The sequence below is a fragment of the Delphinapterus leucas genome, chromosome 10, assembly GCF_059928025.1.
Source record: "Delphinapterus leucas isolate spDelLeu-1000000601 "Yukka" chromosome 10, BTC_Dleu_Yukka2, whole genome shotgun sequence".
NCBI lineage: Eukaryota > Metazoa > Chordata > Mammalia > Artiodactyla > Monodontidae > Delphinapterus > Delphinapterus leucas.
This window is the reverse complement of record NC_143138.1, coordinates 21,339,000-21,361,174: the sequence shown is the minus strand read 5'-3', so window position 1 is coordinate 21,361,174 and position 22,175 is coordinate 21,339,000. Positions and strand designations below refer to the sequence as shown.

At 47.0% G+C, this 22,175-nt stretch overlaps 10 non-coding genes across 10 annotated transcripts; 5 read left to right on the top strand and 5 right to left on the bottom strand.

Annotated features, from left to right (window-relative positions):
- The first annotated feature begins 1,865 nt into the window (after positions 1 to 1,865).
- On the top strand, positions 1,866 to 1,938 carry TRNAV-UAC (transfer RNA valine (anticodon UAC)). Its single transcript has one exon. It is a non-coding gene; the product is annotated as a tRNA-Val (tRNA).
- Positions 1,939 to 5,188: 3,250 nt separating this feature from the next.
- Positions 5,189 to 5,261, top strand: TRNAR-ACG (transfer RNA arginine (anticodon ACG)). The gene has a single exon. It is a non-coding gene; the product is annotated as a tRNA-Arg (tRNA).
- A 715-nt stretch (positions 5,262 to 5,976) lies between these two features.
- On the bottom strand, positions 5,977 to 6,050 carry TRNAI-AAU (transfer RNA isoleucine (anticodon AAU)). The gene has a single exon. It is a non-coding gene; the product is annotated as a tRNA-Ile (tRNA).
- A 527-nt stretch (positions 6,051 to 6,577) lies between these two features.
- Positions 6,578 to 6,652, top strand: TRNAI-AAU (transfer RNA isoleucine (anticodon AAU)). The gene has a single exon. It is a non-coding gene; the product is annotated as a tRNA-Ile (tRNA).
- A 2,461-nt stretch (positions 6,653 to 9,113) lies between these two features.
- On the top strand, positions 9,114 to 9,185 carry TRNAM-CAU (transfer RNA methionine (anticodon CAU)). Its single transcript has one exon. It is a non-coding gene; the product is annotated as a tRNA-Met (tRNA).
- A 4,737-nt stretch (positions 9,186 to 13,922) lies between these two features.
- TRNAM-CAU (transfer RNA methionine (anticodon CAU)) lies at positions 13,923 to 13,994 on the bottom strand. The gene has a single exon. It is a non-coding gene; the product is annotated as a tRNA-Met (tRNA).
- A 2,461-nt stretch (positions 13,995 to 16,455) lies between these two features.
- Positions 16,456 to 16,529, bottom strand: TRNAI-AAU (transfer RNA isoleucine (anticodon AAU)). Its single transcript has one exon. It is a non-coding gene; the product is annotated as a tRNA-Ile (tRNA).
- Positions 16,530 to 17,057: 528 nt separating this feature from the next.
- On the top strand, positions 17,058 to 17,131 carry TRNAI-AAU (transfer RNA isoleucine (anticodon AAU)). The gene has a single exon. It is a non-coding gene; the product is annotated as a tRNA-Ile (tRNA).
- Positions 17,132 to 17,845: 714 nt separating this feature from the next.
- Positions 17,846 to 17,918, bottom strand: TRNAR-ACG (transfer RNA arginine (anticodon ACG)). The gene has a single exon. It is a non-coding gene; the product is annotated as a tRNA-Arg (tRNA).
- Positions 17,919 to 21,168: 3,250 nt separating this feature from the next.
- Positions 21,169 to 21,241, bottom strand: TRNAV-UAC (transfer RNA valine (anticodon UAC)). The gene has a single exon. It is a non-coding gene; the product is annotated as a tRNA-Val (tRNA).
- Between the last annotated feature and the right edge of the window lie 934 nt (positions 21,242 to 22,175).

The following is a 22,175-nucleotide window of genomic DNA, read 5'->3' as shown; positions in this document are numbered from 1 at the left end:
ATTGAATAGCGCCTTAGAGCCATGCTTCTCAAAATTTTGTGAGCATATGAATGACCTGATATGGTCCATTACAATGAGGGTTTTAGATGACTACATCTGCAACAGGGCCTGAAAGTCACCACTTCTACAGTCTCCCAGATGAGTGACGTCTACACTACTGTTACGTGGACCATCCAGTGTGAGGCAAGGCTACTGAATTAGTGATCTAGTTTCGATGGGTGTGCTTTCAAGTTCTGCACTTACATATGTTCACAGCTATTTTCCACACCCATTACTTAGTCTGGAGTTGTTTTTACCCATTTGCCTTTAGTCAAATCTAATCCAAAACCAATAAAAGAACAAGGGAAAAATTCTAACATAAATTAGAGTAGTGTAAATCAAGTAGTGTTATAACCGTTTCCTCTTTTCTTTTTAGTTTATTTTTACTGGAGTATAGTTGCTTTACAATGTTGTGTCCGTTTCCGCTGTACAGCAAAGTGAATCAGTTATACATACACATATATCCCCTCTTTTTCTTTTGATTTCCTTCCCGTTTAGGTCACCACAAGCATTGAGTAGAGTTCCCTGTGCTATGTGGTAGATTCTCATTAGTTATCTCTTTTACACATAGCCGTGTATATATGTCAATCCCAATCTCCCAATTCATCTCACTCCACCTTCCCCCCTTGGTATCCATAACTTTCTTCCCTACATCTTTGTCTCTATTTCTTCCTTGCAAATAAGTTCATCTGTACCAGAAAATGAATGACCATTTATCTCTGTGGTTTCATTTGGCAATTTTAAAAATAATTAACTGATTTCGTGCAATCTTATTATAATACTCAGTGCATGTGCCCTTTGCTACCTCAGACTTGCATACTTTTTCAGGACATCTGGTAGGGTCAGGCTTGGCCACGTTGGGGGCCACTCATTGACTGCTTTACAGTAAACTTCTAATCAAGTTATTAGAGAATAATAAATCATCATTTTTGCTGCCAACTCGATATCAGGGAAAAAGCGGACTCCAATCTTGCTAGCTGGGAAATACTGTCTCACTTCTCTGTTTCCTGCAACCTTGGGACCAATCCAAGTTTGAGTTGCTGAGAACAGGAGTTTTCAGCTTTGCTCTTGGTCAGACGTGCTGAGGCAGAGCTGTCCTGTCACGAAATTCTCACAGAGAATTTGAGGAAAGACCATGGTTTTGCTGCTGAGCACCTTCCTGATCCTTGAGGTAAAAGCTGGGAAGTGGACAAATACAGTGACGAAGGTCAGGTGACGTGAGGAGAAAAATAAAGTATAGTCTAGTACGTCAGCTGTTGCACAGATTGACGTCGCTCAGAGCACAGGCGTTCCAGGCCAGTGTGAGTGACACTGGATAAGAAGTTGACTGACGACTCCCACCTCAACCTACTCGGCACAGAGTCCGGTCCCATGAATTCCCAAACACTACTCCTTTTGTCACTCCCTCCTTGGGCACAGCCCACCCCGCCCCTGCTCAGCAGTCTCCTCCGGACAAGCATGCCCTCTCGGAAGTTTGGGGGTCTTCAGGGCTCTGTGTGTTATGTCCTGGGTCCTACGATGAGCAAGAGAGATGGAAATGAAAGTCACAGGGTACTGTCGGGTAGTTCCTTGTAATCACATGCCCTAGGAGCCTGAGGTTACCCTGCGTGGTGTTGGGGAAGGAATTTGGACTCTGCTTATGAGTTACGTTTGGTTATGAGTCGCAGAGTTCCTATATTCTTATTTTAACACGTTTTTAAAAAGGAGGGAAAGCAAAGTCAGTGAGTGATAATATACTAAAAGAGAAATACTCAAAATTATTAGACTTGGGGAGCACCAAGGAAATGCCGTTTTATTGAACTTGTAAAATGCAACGTGTGCGTGACGTTTCCGTGGTGCAGCGGTCAGCACGTTCGCCTTACACGCGAAAGGTCCCCGGTTCGAAACCGGGCGGAAACAGTGCCCTTCCCAGGCTTTTGCCACTTTACCCACAAGCACAACTACTTCCTTACTACCTTGCTGCCCTCTCTAAGGGGCCCGACCGCAAAACTAAGGGTTTCCAACCTATCCTCACAGCAGCAGTGCTCAGAGCTACATCTTGTTAAAGTACTTACTGCATTTTAACATTTCTGTAGGTTCCTCGGACTCCAACATCTTTTACAATGTGTGAATTATGAGTATGTCCTGCCAGTCTGTGCCTAGTGTTTTTCTCTCCGAATGGACTTTTGAGGAAAAACGTGCTCAGTTTTTGTTGTTTTGTTTTGCGGGGGGATGGGGGGTGGGGGTGGGGGTGGGTACAGTGTAGCAATCTTTCTTGTATGCTTAGTGCTTATTATGTCCTGTCTAACATACAGTTGCTCATCTCAAAGGCATGGAGTATTTTGCTAAATTTTCTTCAACAGACTTTACTGTTTTCACTTTCACTGTAGAGGCAAATGATTTGAAATGCAGGCAAATGGCCAGGAAGCAGCTGAGGTATGCTTACCGCAATTAGAAGTGAATAAGTGAATGAATGCCATCAGACAAACACGGATGTAAATCAAACAAACGAAAAACAGAAGGTGATGTTTCCAGATGTCTTCCATCTCTGGCATTTTCTTTTTTTCCTTGCCAGAAATATTTTCAAAAACCTTCAATATAAAATTTGTGTGTGGAGAAGGTGGAAAGCAATGGAGGAGGGGGTGGAGGAAATGAATCAGAAACGTTTCCCGTCCCCAGAAAGTACACGTGGATTTTGTGTCCGGCAGAGGCCGTTGCTTAACCTCACTGTCCTTTCCTTTTTCTCCTAGTTCCCGGGGTCCGCGTTGGTACCCCCGTCAATACCCTCGGGGACTCGGTCTGCAGTCCGCCTCGATCCGGGTCTCTCTGCTCAGGTGTTTCCACAACGCGGTCAAGGCCAAGCCGCCCCTTCTCCGGAAGCCCAGGTTGCGCGCCGGGATCCGTAGGCCGACTCGCCTCAGCCACCTAGGCTTGCCTGGGAGGGGTGGCCGCTCGCTGCCACGAGTTGTCCTTTGGGCGCAGAGACCTGTCGCTTACGTGGGTTCAAAAGGCAGTTGCCTTTAGGCACAGGACAGTCCCGGCCGGGCTCGGAAAGGGGTTAGGGTGGGTTTACCGGCGTGTGTGTTTAGAGACAAGGCTGTGGGACAGACGTACTCGGAATGGGGCGCGGGGGCCCTCGCAGGCAGGGTATCGAGGCCGGCAGGGGCTCCTCTCGGACACTTCAGGGGCTCGGCATCCCGCTCAACTCAAGGTGAGTGCCCGGCGGGCGGAGATGGTCCGCGTTGCCACCAGGAAGCCCGCCTCTTCCCGGAGTCAGGACCATGAACAGCGCACTCTGGATTTGCCGGGCTGTGTGAGGGATTTCTCAGAAGAGAGAAAGGACAGGGGGAAATGTTCTGATATAGTATATTGAGCTGGTGGTGTGTGTGTTTTAGGCACCGATTTTTTTTTATTTACAAAAACACATGAAGTACCGCACACAGTATTTCTACTTGATGGTTATGGAAGAAATGTTCGCATATATTAAGGTGTGGGGAAGTCATGGCTTACATATGATTTAACTAAAACTTAACCCTGACTAGAGCAGCCTGTTTTGCGACCTATTAAACATACCTTTTACATCAGCTTTAACCGTTAAAAAAAAACCCCAAAAAACATAAAGCAAAACCATACCGTTACATCTGCTTTACCATTTAACTTTTACCATTACCAGAAGCAAAAATGTCTGTTTTAAAGATGAAGATTAAACGCCTCCCTTCCTGGGACGCCAGTGCCAGTAGCACTTCCTCTCTACAGGGGCCCTGGCTCTTGTCCCTCGTGGACTAAGGGGAGTCACATGATCTGAATGCCTGGGAGTTTTCTCAAATGTTTGGGGGAATTTTAGCTGGCTTTTGCTTAGATTAGGTCAGACTAGATCTCAGATTCTGTGAACTTTGAGAGGACAAAAGTATGACAGACAGAAAGCAGTGTTTCTAAAAGAGTTGCCTATCACCTAAACATCTGATGGCTATTTTATTATGTGGCCCTGAAGATTATGGCCTGAAATCCTCTCCATGGCCACTCCTGTGTCTTCAGCTTCATTTCGTACCTCACTGCCCCCACTCTCCCAACCAGCAGCCCTTTGTCCTACCTGCCAGCAGTTCCTCTTGTTTCCCAGGGATGTGTGCACATATCATTCGTTCTACCCCAAATACTCCTCTATACCTAGTGAACATCTCCTCAGCCTTGAAACTTGACCTCCACCATTACTCCTTCAGACAAAACTTTCTAAGTAAATCTTCACATTTCTGTTAGCACTGTTCACCTCTCTTTTATTGCAAAAGCCAGTTAGGTGAAAGATGGCAAAGCTGGGATGAGAACGCATTGCACTCTGGATTCCAAGTTTGGGCCGTCAAGAACATTACCATACCGTGTCTGTCTCTCAACATCCAAGGTCCTTCTCTCGAGGCAGTTGTACATTTTGAGGCATCTCTTTTGCCCAATTTGAAAACTAAAATAAACATACAACCAAATTGTCTAAAAAGAGCATGTCTGTCTGTTTGAAATGTATGTGGTATTAAATCAGTTCCTAAATTCCCACATTCTATGTCAAATTTGATTTCTGGAATGTGTGTACCTTTACTGAATGACTGAATTCTTGCCTCGTTTTGCCTTTACCGTTGACTTTTGCATGCTTTTATCCGATGCATGGTTTATCACAGAATTTGCCCATGATTCTCCCTCTTAGTGAGGCTTACTCTTTTAACAGTAAGAGGAAAAGATGTGATTCTTACAGCCGAACGCATTTCCAAACCAAATAAATGTGCACTATTTTTTAACGCCTAATTAAAGAGAATACAGGGCAGTCATTAGTCATCCGCGCACACATCATCAGGGTCCAATAGAAGTACATCAGAATATATGACGCGGGTGGAAGCATGGCAGATTAACAGATCGATTGCAAAAATTTGCAAAGAGCACTCGCAGGAGAAAACTTGCTTTCAGGGAATGACATTCTTGCTATCACGTATGGAATGTTCTAAGGGTTACAATTCTTATGATTTTAAATATAGAAATTGAAAACAACGTTGTAGTATATACACTCACCGCGAATTACATGAATCTGTCGGAGTCAATGGTTTTGCGGTTATTTCCATCCTCATTCCGGAACCAGCGACTTTGGAGGTTTCATTTAATTTAATAGGCATGCTTAAGGCCCCGTTTCACGCAGGGGCCAGTGGCGCAATGGATAACGCGTCTGACTACGGATCAGAAGAGTCTAGGTTCGACTCCTGGCTGGCTCGGGACCCTTTTGACACCCGATCACCTTGCAATTGACACGCCGACCAATTCTTCAAACTTTCTCCGATCGCAAGGACGCGCTGGGAAAAGCTCCCTCACCTTCCTTCTTGTTGCCCCACAGGGCAATCAATCCCGCCTCTTGCGCAACTCGGAAGGACCCTTCAAAGGCGATCACAGGAACGTTCACAATCTAACGCTTTCTGCTTTCAATCTCATACCGCAAATATGGAGAAAGGTTCAGTCTCACACGGCAAATATGGAGAAAGGATCACACAGAGACACCTATACACAGATTCAAATCAAAGAGGCTTTAAGAAAAAAGAAGAGGAGGAGGAAGAACAAGAAGAAAGAAAGAAAGAATCAATGTGGATCTACGAGTGTCTTCACCAATATTAGCTTCACTGGGTTACCCCTCAACCCCTTCCGAATAGAGAGACGAGAGGCTTTGACTGAGGCAATGGTAAATCTAGAAAGGCCGGGCTTGTGCGGGCCGGATATTGGAGCTGGTCCTGACCACCACGCACTCCACATTCCACGCCGCAGCTTGCTTTCCAGGACCGCGACTTCCAGAAGAGCGCTGGTTAGACAGTTCTAAAATGCGGAGGGTAACGTGAGTGACGTGTATGATTTTTTTTTTTTTTTTTCTTTAAGTAACCTGTGCCTTCCAAGTCTCAGAGACGTGTAACCACCTTGGGTGGTAAGGAGTAAAAGCAAGCGTGGCCCGTACGGGGATCGAACCCGCGACCTTGGCGTTATTAGCACCACGCTCTAACCAACTGAGCTAACCGGCCGTGACGTGACGTACGTTTTCCCTTAAAACTTTTAACCACCATTTCCCGCAGTACCTCTTCGGCCAAAGACAAACGTTTACTTTTCACGGTCCTCGGACACCTAGCTGCTCCATGTGTAACCCACCAAAGATCTGCTGTGCCCTCTACACAGAGAGCCAAACTCGGACAGCAGCCCTTTGTCCAAAAGGAAGCCTTGGGTTGCACGGCGCCGAGCCATTTACACAACAGCACATACTTCCATGGATTCCCCCGGCCGTTGACGGCAGCTTCCTCCAAAAACGTCGGTTTCCTCTTTCACGTCCAGGAGTACGACTGAAAACCGGTGTGCCTTCTTTCCGTTTGGTTTTCTTTCAGGAGACAGCGTCTCATTCTGTTTATTTTGGGTGGAAAGCAACAACAACCACCAAATTCTCCTGAGAGAAGCTACATTTAGAACTTAACCTTTGAAAGGGGTTGGGGGGTGGGGGCGGGGAAGGAGAGAGGGCGCAAGAGGAACGAAAGAGGAGAATAAGGGGTGGGTGCTCGGGGGCCGGTTAGCTCAGTTGGTTAGAGCGTGGTGCTAATAACGCCAAGGTCGCCGGGTTCGATCCCCGTACTGGCCACTCCCCTCGATCACCTCTGCAGGGAACTTCCCCTGCCGAATCCGTCAGGAGGAAACTTGCTTCTTAACCTACACACACCTGCGAAGAGGGTAGAGTCCTTTCTATAATAACATGTTCCAAGTCCACCATCCCTCAGCGGACCTTTTATCCACTCCTTACCCAACTCGGCTCTCGGCCTACTACAACTTCAACATTCTTCCCAGCAGGCAGTGTACTCTTTCCTCCGGGACCAGTGGCTGAGGACAGAGACACGTGCAGGGCCAGAGGACGCAAGAGTGGGAGCTCGACCTAACACGAAAAATGGGCGGGAAAAAGTGGAAAAGATTACTGGCAACCTTTGGTTACAAGCTTATTCGCTTTTCAATTCTCTTTCCAAAGTAGTTGTGCAATCAACGTCCTTTCTCAAATCCTCAAGAGATACAAAGTAAATAGGCGTTCTTCAAAGGTCGTTCTTTCCACGTCTCTGACGACTCTTTCGGAGGAACTGACAGCCGAGATTGCCCTGTGAGGAAGGACCACGCCAGGCAGACTGATTCAGGATACTTCCTCTTCCCTCCATGTCAGCAGCTCTTTGAACACTTTGAGCAAGAAACACAAAACACAGACTTTTCTTTTCTTTCTTTTCTTTTCTTTTCTTAAGGACAGGAATCGAATCTGGATTCCTTAGGCAGACGTGCATCTCGTATCGTTGCTTCTGACTTGAAAGGACAGTTCAGTATCATGGTAACTTCTCTGATCTTTGTGGGAAGTCCTTCCACAGACTTGTACAGTTTCCCTACCTGCGTGCGCTACCAGTGCTAAGCTCCACGTGGAGTGCTTTCTGGAGGTTTCTCTTCTCGCGGCTCTCTCCTTTCTGGTACTCTGTCCTGCCAGCTTTAGCTGCCTTGGTCTCCTGGACTATCCGCCCCGTCACTTCAACTCAGGGAGTTCACCAGCCTCCGCCTGGGTTCCTGTTCCACGCACTGGGGCCTGGAAACTCTCTCAAGGCTGCAATCCCAGGTCTCACCTCATGCCCAGAAAACTCGCTCATTCCTTTCTTTCTGTCAGGGAGCACCATCCTTCTTTGCCTGATGTTTGGTGTCTTGAAAACTGTTTCGTCTATTTTGTCAGGTTTTGCTTCTTTCAAGCAGGAGGGTGTATCTGATCCTTGAGATTTCGTCTTAACTGGAAACAGGACTTTCTGCCCTTTAGCAGACGAAGGGGGAAAGCTGAGGCCTCCTCGGCGTGTGCTGGGGGCTGCAGGCTCCGAGTGGGCAGAGGCAGGCGGCCTGTCTCAGGGCAGTTGGCATTGCCTTCCTGGGAAACGTGGGGCCTCATGTTGTGTGTGGCAAACAGTGTGCCCAGGTATTGCACTGGGGCTCCAGGCTGCAACTGGGCCAACCTGTCTGGAGGGCTCAGGCTACAGGCCTCAGCGCCGGTCAGGTGGTCTCCTCTGGTGTGTGAGTGTGATGTGTGTGTGTGTGTGTTGGGGAGCGGGGGTGGGGCGGGGGTGGGGTTTGGGCCAGGGGTGTTTCCGGGACAGCAGGGCTCTTGTTTGAGAGCAGGGTTGAGTCCAGGAGTGCTGAGGGGCCGATGCCGCCAAAAGGGGCATTCGGATCTCTGTCCGGCTGGCAGGCTGAAGGTGGGAGTTTTCTGATGAGGGGGTGGGAGCCTTGGAGGGCGTGGGATCCGGGCACTCCTTCCTTATCGCCGCCCCGCTGTCGCCCGCGGGGCATCGGAACACCTACGTGCTCCGTCAGTGCCTCACCGTGGGTGAATTCCGGTCGTCCTCTTGGTGGCCTGGTGATGACTGCCACTTAGCACAGCCTCAGAGGCTGAGATTGGATGAATCAGTGGGACCCGCCCAGCACCTGAGTCCGCCGGAATGACCCCGCTCCGTCCTTCCTTCCCTTGCTGCCTCTAGCACCCTTTCTCTCTCTCTCCCCACACACACCCCCGTCTCTCCTTTCCATTAGGTTACTACTTCTCTGTGGTACCCTTTTCCCAATACTTTATTGAAGTACATTTTTAAATGAAAAGCGTTTATGTGTAGTTTGAGCTGATAAACTTTACCGATGTATCCTCCTCCCATGTGACCACCACCCAGATGGAGACTGAGAACATTCCCATTAGTCCAGAAAAATCGCCTTATGCCCCCTTACCAGTCAAGATTGCATCCTGCAAGCTAATCGCTGTCTGATTTCTAGCACCAGACAGTTTGCCTGCTCTTGAACTTCATAGAAGTGGAATCATATAGCATATCCTATCGTGAGGCATTTTGGGGGTCCAGCATGATATTTCTGAGAGTGATCTGAGTCCTTCCACGTGCAATAAGTCACAGAACTTTGTTCCTCTTATTGCTGGGAAGTTGATTCTTTCGATTTTATAAACAAACCAAAATTTGTCTGTATATACAAGGACACATGACATAGCTCATGATGTTCATAGTGGGGGAAAAAGGAGCTCAGCGTGACAGCCTGTCAGCAGAGTGGCGCAGCGGGAGCGTGCTGGGCCCATAACCCAGAGGTCGATGGATCGAAACCATCCTCTGCTAAGCTTCCTTCTTCTAACGCCCAGTTCTTTTCTCCTGGATCGCAGGCACAACATAGCGAGAAGAAATTTCGTCAACTTATACATGCACCTTCTTCTTCGACCACCTCTATAGAATCCATTGCCACCCCCTACCTAACCACTGTAAACCAGTTAGCGTTTTCCTTTCCCCTCCTTTTCCTTTCCTTTCCTTTTCTTTTTTTCTTTTTTCTTTTGCCAGTTGGGGGGGGGCGGGGGTGGGGAACACAATCCACCCTCCTCACTCATTTCAAAAGAGAAGCGAATCTCTAGCCCTTCTCACTCGAGAACACTTTAAAAATTTACCGTTCATTTCCAATGGATCAGTGTCATTTCTTCCAGGCAATAAAATACACACTTCACTCCAGTTAGGGTTTTATATTTTCTTTACACTCGAAAGAAAAACATTTTTTCTTGATTTCTGCCCGATGTCTATGTCGCGTTTTTACTTGGGCTCGAGTCTCCTACCCTTTGTCGCCTCCTTTTTCGCTCCTACGCATGATTTATCAAATTTAGATCAAGTTAATGCGAAAGCTTTGTGAATCCTTTTTGAAAGCAATACATGTTGCAATTACCATGAAGACGCCATTCGCGTGCACTCTATGGGAAAAACAGAAGCAAAGGAGTTAAATGTGAAATGGCAGGAGAAGATGAAATGAATGCGTTAAAATAAAAACATCTGTGCATCACTATCCAACTGTCAAACTCAGGGGGGAAAAACACGCACATGGAAGTCTTAGGAAAAAAAATTTTTTCCCCGTTTTTTGAGGAAAACTTTTTAGTGAAATTACTCTTTAATGAGTCCTTACATCATGACAAGGAAGTATAAATTCCTCCAAACGGGAAGCACCCTAAATAATGAGAATTTTTAAAAATCAAAGGGAAAACTAGAAATGAGCTGAAGATGGGGATAGAGGGACCTGTTCTCTTCCTCTACCTGTTGCTTTGAAGGTGTTCTTATCTGGACGTCCACTAAACCAACACTCTTCAACTTATTTTGCCTGCTTACCCTCTAAATTGTTCAGAGGAGGGAATAGCCAGGTTCTGACCAAAACTCTGGGTCCTTTGGCTCTGCAACGTGTGCCACCAATGTGATGGAAGGGAGGGTTTACGCCTTCAAGACACCTTTCCTATGGGTCCCCAAGAGGTCGACGCCACATCACTTCCGTGTGTGAGATGTGATGAGATAAGCAGTAAATCACGCTCTAAGAGTAGAGAGGAATTGCACTCAGCCAGCCAAGAAAGAACACTCGAGAGTCTGGGAAGGACACGTGCAATGCACAATTCTTTTGTCAAGATAGAAGGTAAAAGAGCAAATGGCACAATCCCCACCACTAGAAAAGTCGACGAGGATGGGAGAAAAGTCGAAGGATGGTTCGAACCCACGCGTGCAAAGCACAACGGATTAGCAGTCCATCACCTTAACCACTCGGCCACCTCGTCCCACAGTGGGAAGGTGCTTTTGAAAACTTTTTAAAAGTCTTGCTTTTGGCAAAGCCTTACCTTTTCATCTTTCTGTACAGTACCATTCTTCAAAGTGCAGTCATTTTAAGAGAATTTTCACACAGAACCAGTTCTTTCCCCCTTTCTCCTGGGAGCCTTTCACACTTTGATAATCTTTTAACCTGCTCGTGTCTCCAGCCTTAATTGTCATCCTTCCTCAGTACTCGCATTGCCTTCCAGTCAAGATAAAATTTTTTCTATTCTCCCCAAGCTCCATACTCTTCTCATTCTTCACCGGCAACACTCTAGTCCCCACCTGTGCCCTCACTTCACCTGTCTTCATTCTCTACACGTTCCTCAGTTCTCAGTTTGGGCCTTACAGCTCTCCTCCCCGTCTCCCTCCTCTCCCCCTTCCTTTCCTCTTCCCCCCCACCCCTCATCCTCCGTCGAAAAGCCCTTCTTACTGAGCTTTTACAGTTGAAAAAATTTCGAGAATACGTTTTCTCTCAAAACATATACTCATTCCGTTTCTGCCACAGAATTTTATCCTAATACTATGTATTTTTATGCTCAATTACCCAATCATGCCACTATGCAATAGAAAGTATTTATTTACATTAACTGGAATCCAAATTTCAGTTATTTCCAGTGACTATAAATCTGTGTTTAAGTGTTTTTATTTTTCGGACTTGAATTACCTTCACATTTAGTAAGAGCATTCAGTAAAAATATTAATAGCTAATTTTGATAAGGAAGTTGTTACATATGTAAAGTAGAATTGCATTGGTAAGACATTTTTTAGTGAAAGGGCAGGGAATATTTTCTCCCATCAATTCATGCGTTTGTGGATGAAAACTTCTTATGGCTGGAATAAGAAGAATTCGGTGAAAATTAGCAAAAAGACCATTAGTTTTGAATAAGTGTGTGGCTTACAAAAGGTCCTTTTATGATTATTTAAGGTGCATTATTAAAAGTAGAATCTTCAATACATTTCCACTGTTCATCTAAATTTAACAAACAGTGGCAATAAGTAGGAGTGATAGTGAGCAGGGGTCTAGTAACTACATAAAAATTATTTTTACAAAATATGGATTTCTATTTGACAGAGTCAAGGAGAATAATTTTTTTACGAGTCTGAATAAGTGTAAAAATATTAAAGCACTAACTTTCTGTGATATATATGTATGTTCCCTTCATTAAAACTGTAGTGTTCGTAGTTGGAAGTAGATGAAGAATTTGTCACTTTCTCCTCTGTGAAACTGTATAAAATACACAAAGGAGACGCAGCCCTGTGTCTTGTTTACAGGTGAGACTTTGGAGATACCAATATTCCCATTTGTTTTTTGTCAACAGGGAATATTTTTACCCCTGAAGTAACGTGCCACAGTAAAATGTTGTATAAAAAGTAATAGAATGGCATGATTTGCAAGGGAATGTGAAAGTAGAATCCGTTCACATCCATCGGGAGCCAGCGCGCTATCAGGAAGATACATTTTAGGAAAATGTTTCACTGTCTCCTACTGGATCTGGCCATCTCCAGAGTAGCAACGATGTAGTTGAGTTGCTCTGGGGTACAGTGCTCTCGATTTTTCCATCTTCCTTAAACACTAGAGCTGAGTTTTCCTGTTCACATTTCTTTTCTCCTCGCCTCTTCCATCCCGGGCTCTCTCCAAAACTAAACGACCCCAGCAATTCCTAGGACGACCACTCTTTTCGAACAGGCAGAAGAGGGTCCGAGCTCTGGGCCAGACCAGGAACCGCAGAGAAAGCCGAGGAGCAGCGCGCCCAGCAAAGTCCTCAGGGAACCCTTGCTAGGAAATGTCGGGGTCGCGTGGAGTAAACTCCGCCGTCAACAGGGAAAAGTCTATATAATTCAGTTCATTTGCCCACTTTTCGAGAACAGGCAAAGTTCCAGGTGCAAACGCCAAAAGCGGCGCGTGCAGCATTCCTGCTTCAGTTCCTCCCACCTCCCACTCGCTTTGGTCAGGTATTTCATGTCCTTCCCAGACTCTCGAGTGTTCTTTCTTGGCTGGCTGAGTGCAATTCCTCTCTACTCTTAGAGCGTGATTTACTGCTTATCTCATCACATCTCACACACGGAAGTGATGTGGCGTCGACCTCTTGGGGACCCATAGGAAAGGTGTCTTGAAGGCGTAAACCCTCCCTTCCATCACATTGGTGGCACACGTTGCAGAGCCAAAGGACCCAGAGTTTTGGTCAGAACCTGGCTATTCCCTCCTCTGAACAATTTAGAGGGTAAGCAGGCAAAATAAGTTGAAGAGTGTTGGTTTAGTGGACGTCCAGATAAGAACACCTTCAAAGCAACAGGTAGAGGAAGAGAACAGGTCCCTCTATCCCCATCTTCAGCTCATTTCTAGTTTTCCCTTTGATTTTTAAAAATTCTCATTATTTAGGGTGCTTCCCGTTTGGAGGAATTTATACTTCCTTGTCATGATGTAAGGACTCATTAAAGAGTAATTTCACTAAAAAGTTTTCCTCAAAAAACGGGGAAAAAATTTTTTTTCCTAAGACTTCCATGTGTGTGTTTTTCCCCCCTGAGTTTGACAGTTGGATAGTGATGCACAGATGTTTTTATTTTAACGCATTCATTTCATCTTCTCCTGCCATTTCACATTTAACTCCTTTGCTTCTGTTTTTCCCATAGAGTGCACGCGAATGGCATCTTCATGGTAATTGCAACATGTATTGCTTTCAAAAAGGATTCACAAAGCTTTCGCATTAACTTGATCTAAATTTGATAAATCATGCGTAGGAGCGAAAAAGGAGGCGACAAAGGGTAGGAGACTCGAGCCCAAGTAAAAACGCGACATAGACATCGGGCAGAAATCAAGAAAAAATGTTTTTCTTTCGAGTGTAAAGAAAATATAAAACCCTAACTGGAGTGAAGTGTGTATTTTATTGCCTGGAAGAAATGACACTGATCCATTGGAAATGAACGGTAAATTTTTAAAGTGTTCTCGAGTGAGAAGGGCTAGAGATTCGCTTCTCTTTTGAAATGAGTGAGGAGGGTGGATTGTGTTCCCCACCCCCGCCCCCCCCCCAACTGGCAAAAGAAAAAAGAAAAAAAGAAAAGGAAAGGAAAGGAAAAGGAGGGGAAAGGAAAACGCTAACTGGTTTACAGTGGTTAGGTAGGGGGTGGCAATGGATTCTATAGAGGTGGTCGAAGAAGAAGGTGCATGTATAAGTTGACGAAATTTCTTCTCGCTATGTTGTGCCTGCGATCCAGGAGAAAAGAACTGGGCGTTAGAAGAAGGAAGCTTAGCAGAGGATGGTTTCGATCCATCGACCTCTGGGTTATGGGCCCAGCACGCTCCCGCTGCGCCACTCTGCTGACAGGCTGTCACGCTGAGCTCCTTTTTCCCCCACTATGAACATCATGAGCTATGTCATGTGTCCTTGTATATACAGACAAATTTTGGTTTGTTTATAAAATCGAAAGAATCAACTTCCCAGCAATAAGAGGAACAAAGTTCTGTGACTTATTGCACGTGGAAGGACTCAGATCACTCTCAGAAATATCATGCTGGACCCCCAAAATGCCTCACGATAGGATATGCTATATGATTCCACTTCTATGAAGTTCAAGAGCAGGCAAACTGTCTGGTGCTAGAAATCAGACAGCGATTAGCTTGCAGGATGCAATCTTGACTGGTAAGGGGGCATAAGGCGATTTTTCTGGACTAATGGGAATGTTCTCAGTCTCCATCTGGGTGGTGGTCACATGGGAGGAGGATACATCGGTAAAGTTTATCAGCTCAAACTACACATAAACGCTTTTCATTTAAAAATGTACTTCAATAAAGTATTGGGAAAAGGGTACCACAGAGAAGTAGTAACCTAATGGAAAGGAGAGACGGGGGTGTGTGTGGGGAGAGAGAGAGAAAGGGTGCTAGAGGCAGCAAGGGAAGGAAGGACGGAGCGGGGTCATTCCGGCGGACTCAGGTGCTGGGCGGGTCCCACTGATTCATCCAATCTCAGCCTCTGAGGCTGTGCTAAGTGGCAGTCATCACCAGGCCACCAAGAGGACGACCGGAATTCACCCACGGTGAGGCACTGACGGAGCACGTAGGTGTTCCGATGCCCCGCGGGCGACAGCGGGGCGGCGATAAGGAAGGAGTGCCCGGATCCCACGCCCTCCAAGGCTCCCACCCCCTCATCAGAAAACTCCCACCTTCAGCCTGCCAGCCGGACAGAGATCCGAATGCCCCTTTTGGCGGCATCGGCCCCTCAGCACTCCTGGACTCAACCCTGCTCTCAAACAAGAGCCCTGCTGTCCCGGAAACACCCCTGGCCCAAACCCCACCCCCGCCCCACCCCCGCTCCCCAACACACACACACACACATCACACTCACACACCAGAGGAGACCACCTGACCGGCGCTGAGGCCTGTAGCCTGAGCCCTCCAGACAGGTTGGCCCAGTTGCAGCCTGGAGCCCCAGTGCAATACCTGGGCACACTGTTTGCCACACGCAACATGAGGCCCCACGTTTCCCAGGAAGGCAATGCCAACTGCCCTGAGACAGGCCGCCTGCCTCTGCCCACTCGGAGCCTGCAGCCCCCAGCACACGCCGAGGAGGCCTCAGCTTTCCCCCTTCGTCTGCTAAAGGGCAGAAAGTCCTGTTTCCAGTTAAGACGAAATCTCAAGGATCAGATACACCCTCCTGCTTGAAAGAAGCAAAACCTGACAAAATAGACGAAACAGTTTTCAAGACACCAAACATCAGGCAAAGAAGGATGGTGCTCCCTGACAGAAAGAAAGGAATGAGCGAGTTTTCTGGGCATGAGGTGAGACCTGGGATTGCAGCCTTGAGAGAGTTTCCAGGCCCCAGTGCGTGGAACAGGAACCCAGGCGGAGGCTGGTGAACTCCCTGAGTTGAAGTGACGGGGCGGATAGTCCAGGAGACCAAGGCAGCTAAAGCTGGCAGGACAGAGTACCGGAAAGGAGAGAGCCGCGAGAAGAGAAACCTCCAGAAAGCACTCCACGTGGAGCTTAGCACTGGTAGCGCACGCAGGTAGGGAAACTGTACAAGTCTGTGGAAGGACTTCCCACAAAGATCAGAGAAGTTACCATGATACTGAACTGTCCTTTCAAGTCAGAAGCAACGATACGAGATGCACGTCTGCCTAAGGAATCCAGATTCGATTCCTGTCCTTAAGAAAAGAAAAGAAAAGAAAGAAAAGAAAAGTCTGTGTTTTGTGTTTCTTGCTCAAAGTGTTCAAAGAGCTGCTGACATGGAGGGAAGAGGAAGTATCCTGAATCAGTCTGCCTGGCGTGGTCCTTCCTCACAGGGCAATCTCGGCTGTCAGTTCCTCCGAAAGAGTCGTCAGAGACGTGGAAAGAACGACCTTTGAAGAACGCCTATTTACTTTGTATCTCTTGAGGATTTGAGAAAGGACGTTGATTGCACAACTACTTTGGAAAGAGAATTGAAAAGCGAATAAGCTTGTAACCAAAGGTTGCCAGTAATCTTTTCCACTTTTTCCCGCCCATTTTTCGTGTTAGGTCGAGCTCCCACTCTTGCGTCCTCTGGCCCTGCACGTGTCTCTGTCCTCAGCCACTGGTCCCGGAGGAAAGAGTACACTGCCTGCTGGGAAGAATGTTGAAGTTGTAGTAGGCCGAGAGCCGAGTTGGGTAAGGAGTGGATAAAAGGTCCGCTGAGGGATGGTGGACTTGGAACATGTTATTATAGAAAGGACTCTACCCTCTTCGCAGGTGTGTGTAGGTTAAGAAGCAAGTTTCCTCCTGACGGATTCGGCAGGGGAAGTTCCCTGCAGAGGTGATCGAAGGGAGTGGCCAGTACGGGGATCGAACCCGCGACCTTGGCGTTATTAGCACCACGCTCTAACCAACTGAGCTAACCGGCCCCCGAGCACCCACCCCTTATTCTCCTCTTTCGTTCCTCTTGCGCCCTCTCTCCTTCCCCGCCCCCCACCCCCCAACCCCTTTCAAAGGTTAAGTTCTAAATGTAGCTTCTCTCAGGAGAATTTGGTGGTTGTTGTTGCTTTCCACCCAAAATAAACAGAATGAGACGCTGTCTCCTGAAAGAAAACCAAACGGAAAGAAGGCACACCGGTTTTCAGTCGTACTCCTGGACGTGAAAGAGGAAACCGACGTTTTTGGAGGAAGCTGCCGTCAACGGCCGGGGGAATCCATGGAAGTATGTGCTGTTGTGTAAATGGCTCGGCGCCGTGCAACCCAAGGCTTCCTTTTGGACAAAGGGCTGCTGTCCGAGTTTGGCTCTCTGTGTAGAGGGCACAGCAGATCTTTGGTGGGTTACACATGGAGCAGCTAGGTGTCCGAGGACCGTGAAAAGTAAACGTTTGTCTTTGGCCGAAGAGGTACTGCGGGAAATGGTGGTTAAAAGTTTTAAGGGAAAACGTACGTCACGTCACGGCCGGTTAGCTCAGTTGGTTAGAGCGTGGTGCTAATAACGCCAAGGTCGCGGGTTCGATCCCCGTACGGGCCACGCTTGCTTTTACTCCTTACCACCCAAGGTGGTTACACGTCTCTGAGACTTGGAAGGCACAGGTTACTTAAAGAAAAAAAAAAAAAAAATCATACACGTCACTCACGTTACCCTCCGCATTTTAGAACTGTCTAACCAGCGCTCTTCTGGAAGTCGCGGTCCTGGAAAGCAAGCTGCGGCGTGGAATGTGGAGTGCGTGGTGGTCAGGACCAGCTCCAATATCCGGCCCGCACAAGCCCGGCCTTTCTAGATTTACCATTGCCTCAGTCAAAGCCTCTCGTCTCTCTATTCGGAAGGGGTTGAGGGGTAACCCAGTGAAGCTAATATTGGTGAAGACACTCGTAGATCCACATTGATTCTTTCTTTCTTTCTTCTTGTTCTTCCTCCTCCTCTTCTTTTTTCTTAAAGCCTCTTTGATTTGAATCTGTGTATAGGTGTCTCTGTGTGATCCTTTCTCCATATTTGCCGTGTGAGACTGAACCTTTCTCCATATTTGCGGTATGAGATTGAAAGCAGAAAGCGTTAGATTGTGAACGTTCCTGTGATCGCCTTTGAAGGGTCCTTCCGAGTTGCGCAAGAGGCGGGATTGATTGCCCTGTGGGGCAACAAGAAGGAAGGTGAGGGAGCTTTTCCCAGCGCGTCCTTGCGATCGGAGAAAGTTTGAAGAATTGGTCGGCGTGTCAATTGCAAGGTGATCGGGTGTCAAAAGGGTCCCGAGCCAGCCAGGAGTCGAACCTAGACTCTTCTGATCCGTAGTCAGACGCGTTATCCATTGCGCCACTGGCCCCTGCGTGAAACGGGGCCTTAAGCATGCCTATTAAATTAAATGAAACCTCCAAAGTCGCTGGTTCCGGAATGAGGATGGAAATAACCGCAAAACCATTGACTCCGACAGATTCATGTAATTCGCGGTGAGTGTATATACTACAACGTTGTTTTCAATTTCTATATTTAAAATCATAAGAATTGTAACCCTTAGAACATTCCATACGTGATAGCAAGAATGTCATTCCCTGAAAGCAAGTTTTCTCCTGCGAGTGCTCTTTGCAAATTTTTGCAATCGATCTGTTAATCTGCCATGCTTCCACCCGCGTCATATATTCTGATGTACTTCTATTGGACCCTGATGATGTGTGCGCGGATGACTAATGACTGCCCTGTATTCTCTTTAATTAGGCGTTAAAAAATAGTGCACATTTATTTGGTTTGGAAATGCGTTCGGCTGTAAGAATCACATCTTTTCCTCTTACTGTTAAAAGAGTAAGCCTCACTAAGAGGGAGAATCATGGGCAAATTCTGTGATAAACCATGCATCGGATAAAAGCATGCAAAAGTCAACGGTAAAGGCAAAACGAGGCAAGAATTCAGTCATTCAGTAAAGGTACACACATTCCAGAAATCAAATTTGACATAGAATGTGGGAATTTAGGAACTGATTTAATACCACATACATTTCAAACAGACAGACATGCTCTTTTAAGACAATTTGGTTGTATGTTTATTTTAGTTTTCAAATTGGGCAAAAGAGATGCCTCAAAATGTACAACTGCCTCGAGAGAAGGACCTTGGATGTTGAGAGACAGACACGGTATGGTAATGTTCTTGACGGCCCAAACTTGGAATCCAGAGTGCAATGCGTTCTCATCCCAGCTTTGCCATCTTTCACCTAACTGGCTTTTGCAATAAAAGAGAGGTGTACAGTGCTAACAGAAATGTGAAGATTTACTTAGAAAGTTTTGTCTGAAGGAGTAATGGTGGAGGTCAAGTTTCAAGGCTGAGGAGATGTTCACTAGGTATAGAGGAGTATTTGGGGTAGAACGAATGATATGTGCACACATCCCTGGGAAACAAGAGGAACTGCTGGCAGGTAGGACAAAGGGCTGCTGGTTGGGAGAGTGGGGGCAGTGAGGTACGAAATGAAGCTGAAGACACAGGAGTGGCCATGGAGAGGATTTCAGGCCATAATCTTCAGGGCCACATAATAAAATAGCCATCAGATGTTTAGGTGATAGGCAACTCTTTTAGAAACACTGCTTTCTGTCTGTCATACTTTTGTCCTCTCAAAGTTCACAGAATCTGAGATCTAGTCTGACCTAATCTAAGCAAAAGCCAGCTAAAATTCCCCCAAACATTTGAGAAAACTCCCAGGCATTCAGATCATGTGACTCCCCTTAGTCCACGAGGGACAAGAGCCAGGGTCCCTGTAGAGAGGAAGTGCTACTGGCACTGGCGTCCCAGGAAGGGAGGCGTTTAATCTTCATCTTTAAAACAGACATTTTTGCTTCTGGTAATGGTAAAAGTTAAATGGTAAAGCAGATGTAACGGTATGGTTTTGTTTTATGTTTTTTGGGGTTTTTTTTTAACGGTTAAAGCTGATGTAAAAGGTATGTTTAATAGGTCGCAAAACAGGCTGCTCTAGTCAGGGTTAAGTTTTAGTTAAATCATATGTAAGCCATGACTTCCCCACACCTTAATATATGCGAACATTTCTTCCATAACCATCAAGTAGAAATACTGTGTGCGGTACTTCATGTGTTTTTGTAAATAAAAAAAAATCGGTGCCTAAAACACACACACCACCAGCTCAATATACTATATCAGAACATTTCCCCCTGTCCTTTCTCTCTTCTGAGAAATCCCTCACACAGCCCGGCAAATCCAGAGTGCGCTGTTCATGGTCCTGACTCCGGGAAGAGGCGGGCTTCCTGGTGGCAACGCGGACCATCTCCGCCCGCCGGGCACTCACCTTGAGTTGAGCGGGATGCCGAGCCCCTGAAGTGTCCGAGAGGAGCCCCTGCCGGCCTCGATACCCTGCCTGCGAGGGCCCCCGCGCCCCATTCCGAGTACGTCTGTCCCACAGCCTTGTCTCTAAACACACACGCCGGTAAACCCACCCTAACCCCTTTCCGAGCCCGGCCGGGACTGTCCTGTGCCTAAAGGCAACTGCCTTTTGAACCCACGTAAGCGACAGGTCTCTGCGCCCAAAGGACAACTCGTGGCAGCGAGCGGCCACCCCTCCCAGGCAAGCCTAGGTGGCTGAGGCGAGTCGGCCTACGGATCCCGGCGCGCAACCTGGGCTTCCGGAGAAGGGGCGGCTTGGCCTTGACCGCGTTGTGGAAACACCTGAGCAGAGAGACCCGGATCGAGGCGGACTGCAGACCGAGTCCCCGAGGGTATTGACGGGGGTACCAACGCGGACCCCGGGAACTAGGAGAAAAAGGAAAGGACAGTGAGGTTAAGCAACGGCCTCTGCCGGACACAAAATCCACGTGTACTTTCTGGGGACGGGAAACGTTTCTGATTCATTTCCTCCACCCCCTCCTCCATTGCTTTCCACCTTCTCCACACACAAATTTTATATTGAAGGTTTTTGAAAATATTTCTGGCAAGGAAAAAAAGAAAATGCCAGAGATGGAAGACATCTGGAAACATCACCTTCTGTTTTTCGTTTGTTTGATTTACATCCGTGTTTGTCTGATGGCATTCATTCACTTATTCACTTCTAATTGCGGTAAGCATACCTCAGCTGCTTCCTGGCCATTTGCTTGCATTTCAAATCATTTGCCTCTACAGTGGAAGTGAAAACAGTAAAGTCTGTTGAAGAAAATTTAGCAAAATACTCCATGCCTTTGAGATGAGCAACTGTATGTTAGACAGGACATAATAAGCACTAAGCATACAAGAAAGATTGCTACACTGTACCCACCCCCACCCCCACCCCCCATCCCCCCGCAAAACAAAACAACAAAAGCTGAGCACGTTTTTCCTCAAAAGTCCATTCGGAGAGAAAAACACTAGGCACAGACTGGCAGGACATACTCATAATTCACACATTGTAAAAGATGTTGGAGTCCGAGGAACCTACAGAAATGTTAAAATGCAGTAAGTACTTTAACAAGATGTAGCTCTGAGCACTGCTGCTGTGAGGATAGGTTGGAAACCCTTAGTTTTGCGGTCGGGCCCCTTAGAGAGGGCAGCAAGGTAGTAAGGAAGTAGTTGTGCTTGTGGGTAAAGTGGCAAAAGCCTGGGAAGGGCACTGTTTCCGCCCGGTTTCGAACCGGGGACCTTTCGCGTGTAAGGCGAACGTGCTGACCGCTGCACCACGGAAACGTCACGCACACGTTGCATTTTACAAGTTCAATAAAACGGCATTTCCTTGGTGCTCCCCAAGTCTAATAATTTTGAGTATTTCTCTTTTAGTATATTATCACTCACTGACTTTGCTTTCCCTCCTTTTTAAAAACGTGTTAAAATAAGAATATAGGAACTCTGCGACTCATAACCAAACGTAACTCATAAGCAGAGTCCAAATTCCTTCCCCAACACCACGCAGGGTAACCTCAGGCTCCTAGGGCATGTGATTACAAGGAACTACCCGACAGTACCCTGTGACTTTCATTTCCATCTCTCTTGCTCATCGTAGGACCCAGGACATAACACACAGAGCCCTGAAGACCCCCAAACTTCCGAGAGGGCATGCTTGTCCGGAGGAGACTGCTGAGCAGGGGCGGGGTGGGCTGTGCCCAAGGAGGGAGTGACAAAAGGAGTAGTGTTTGGGAATTCATGGGACCGGACTCTGTGCCGAGTAGGTGGAGGTGGGAGTCGTCAGTCAACTTCTTATCCAGTGTCACTCACACTGGCCTGGAACGCCTGTGCTCTGAGCGACGTCAATCTGTGCAACAGCTGACGTACTAGACTATACTTTATTTTTCTCCTCACGTCACCTGACCTTCGTCACTGTATTTGTCCACTTCCCAGCTTTTACCTCAAGGATCAGGAAGGTGCTCAGCAGCAAAACCATGGTCTTTCCTCAAATTCTCTGTGAGAATTTCGTGACAGGACAGCTCTGCCTCAGCACGTCTGACCAAGAGCAAAGCTGAAAACTCCTGTTCTCAGCAACTCAAACTTGGATTGGTCCCAAGGTTGCAGGAAACAGAGAAGTGAGACAGTATTTCCCAGCTAGCAAGATTGGAGTCCGCTTTTTCCCTGATATCGAGTTGGCAGCAAAAATGATGATTTATTATTCTCTAATAACTTGATTAGA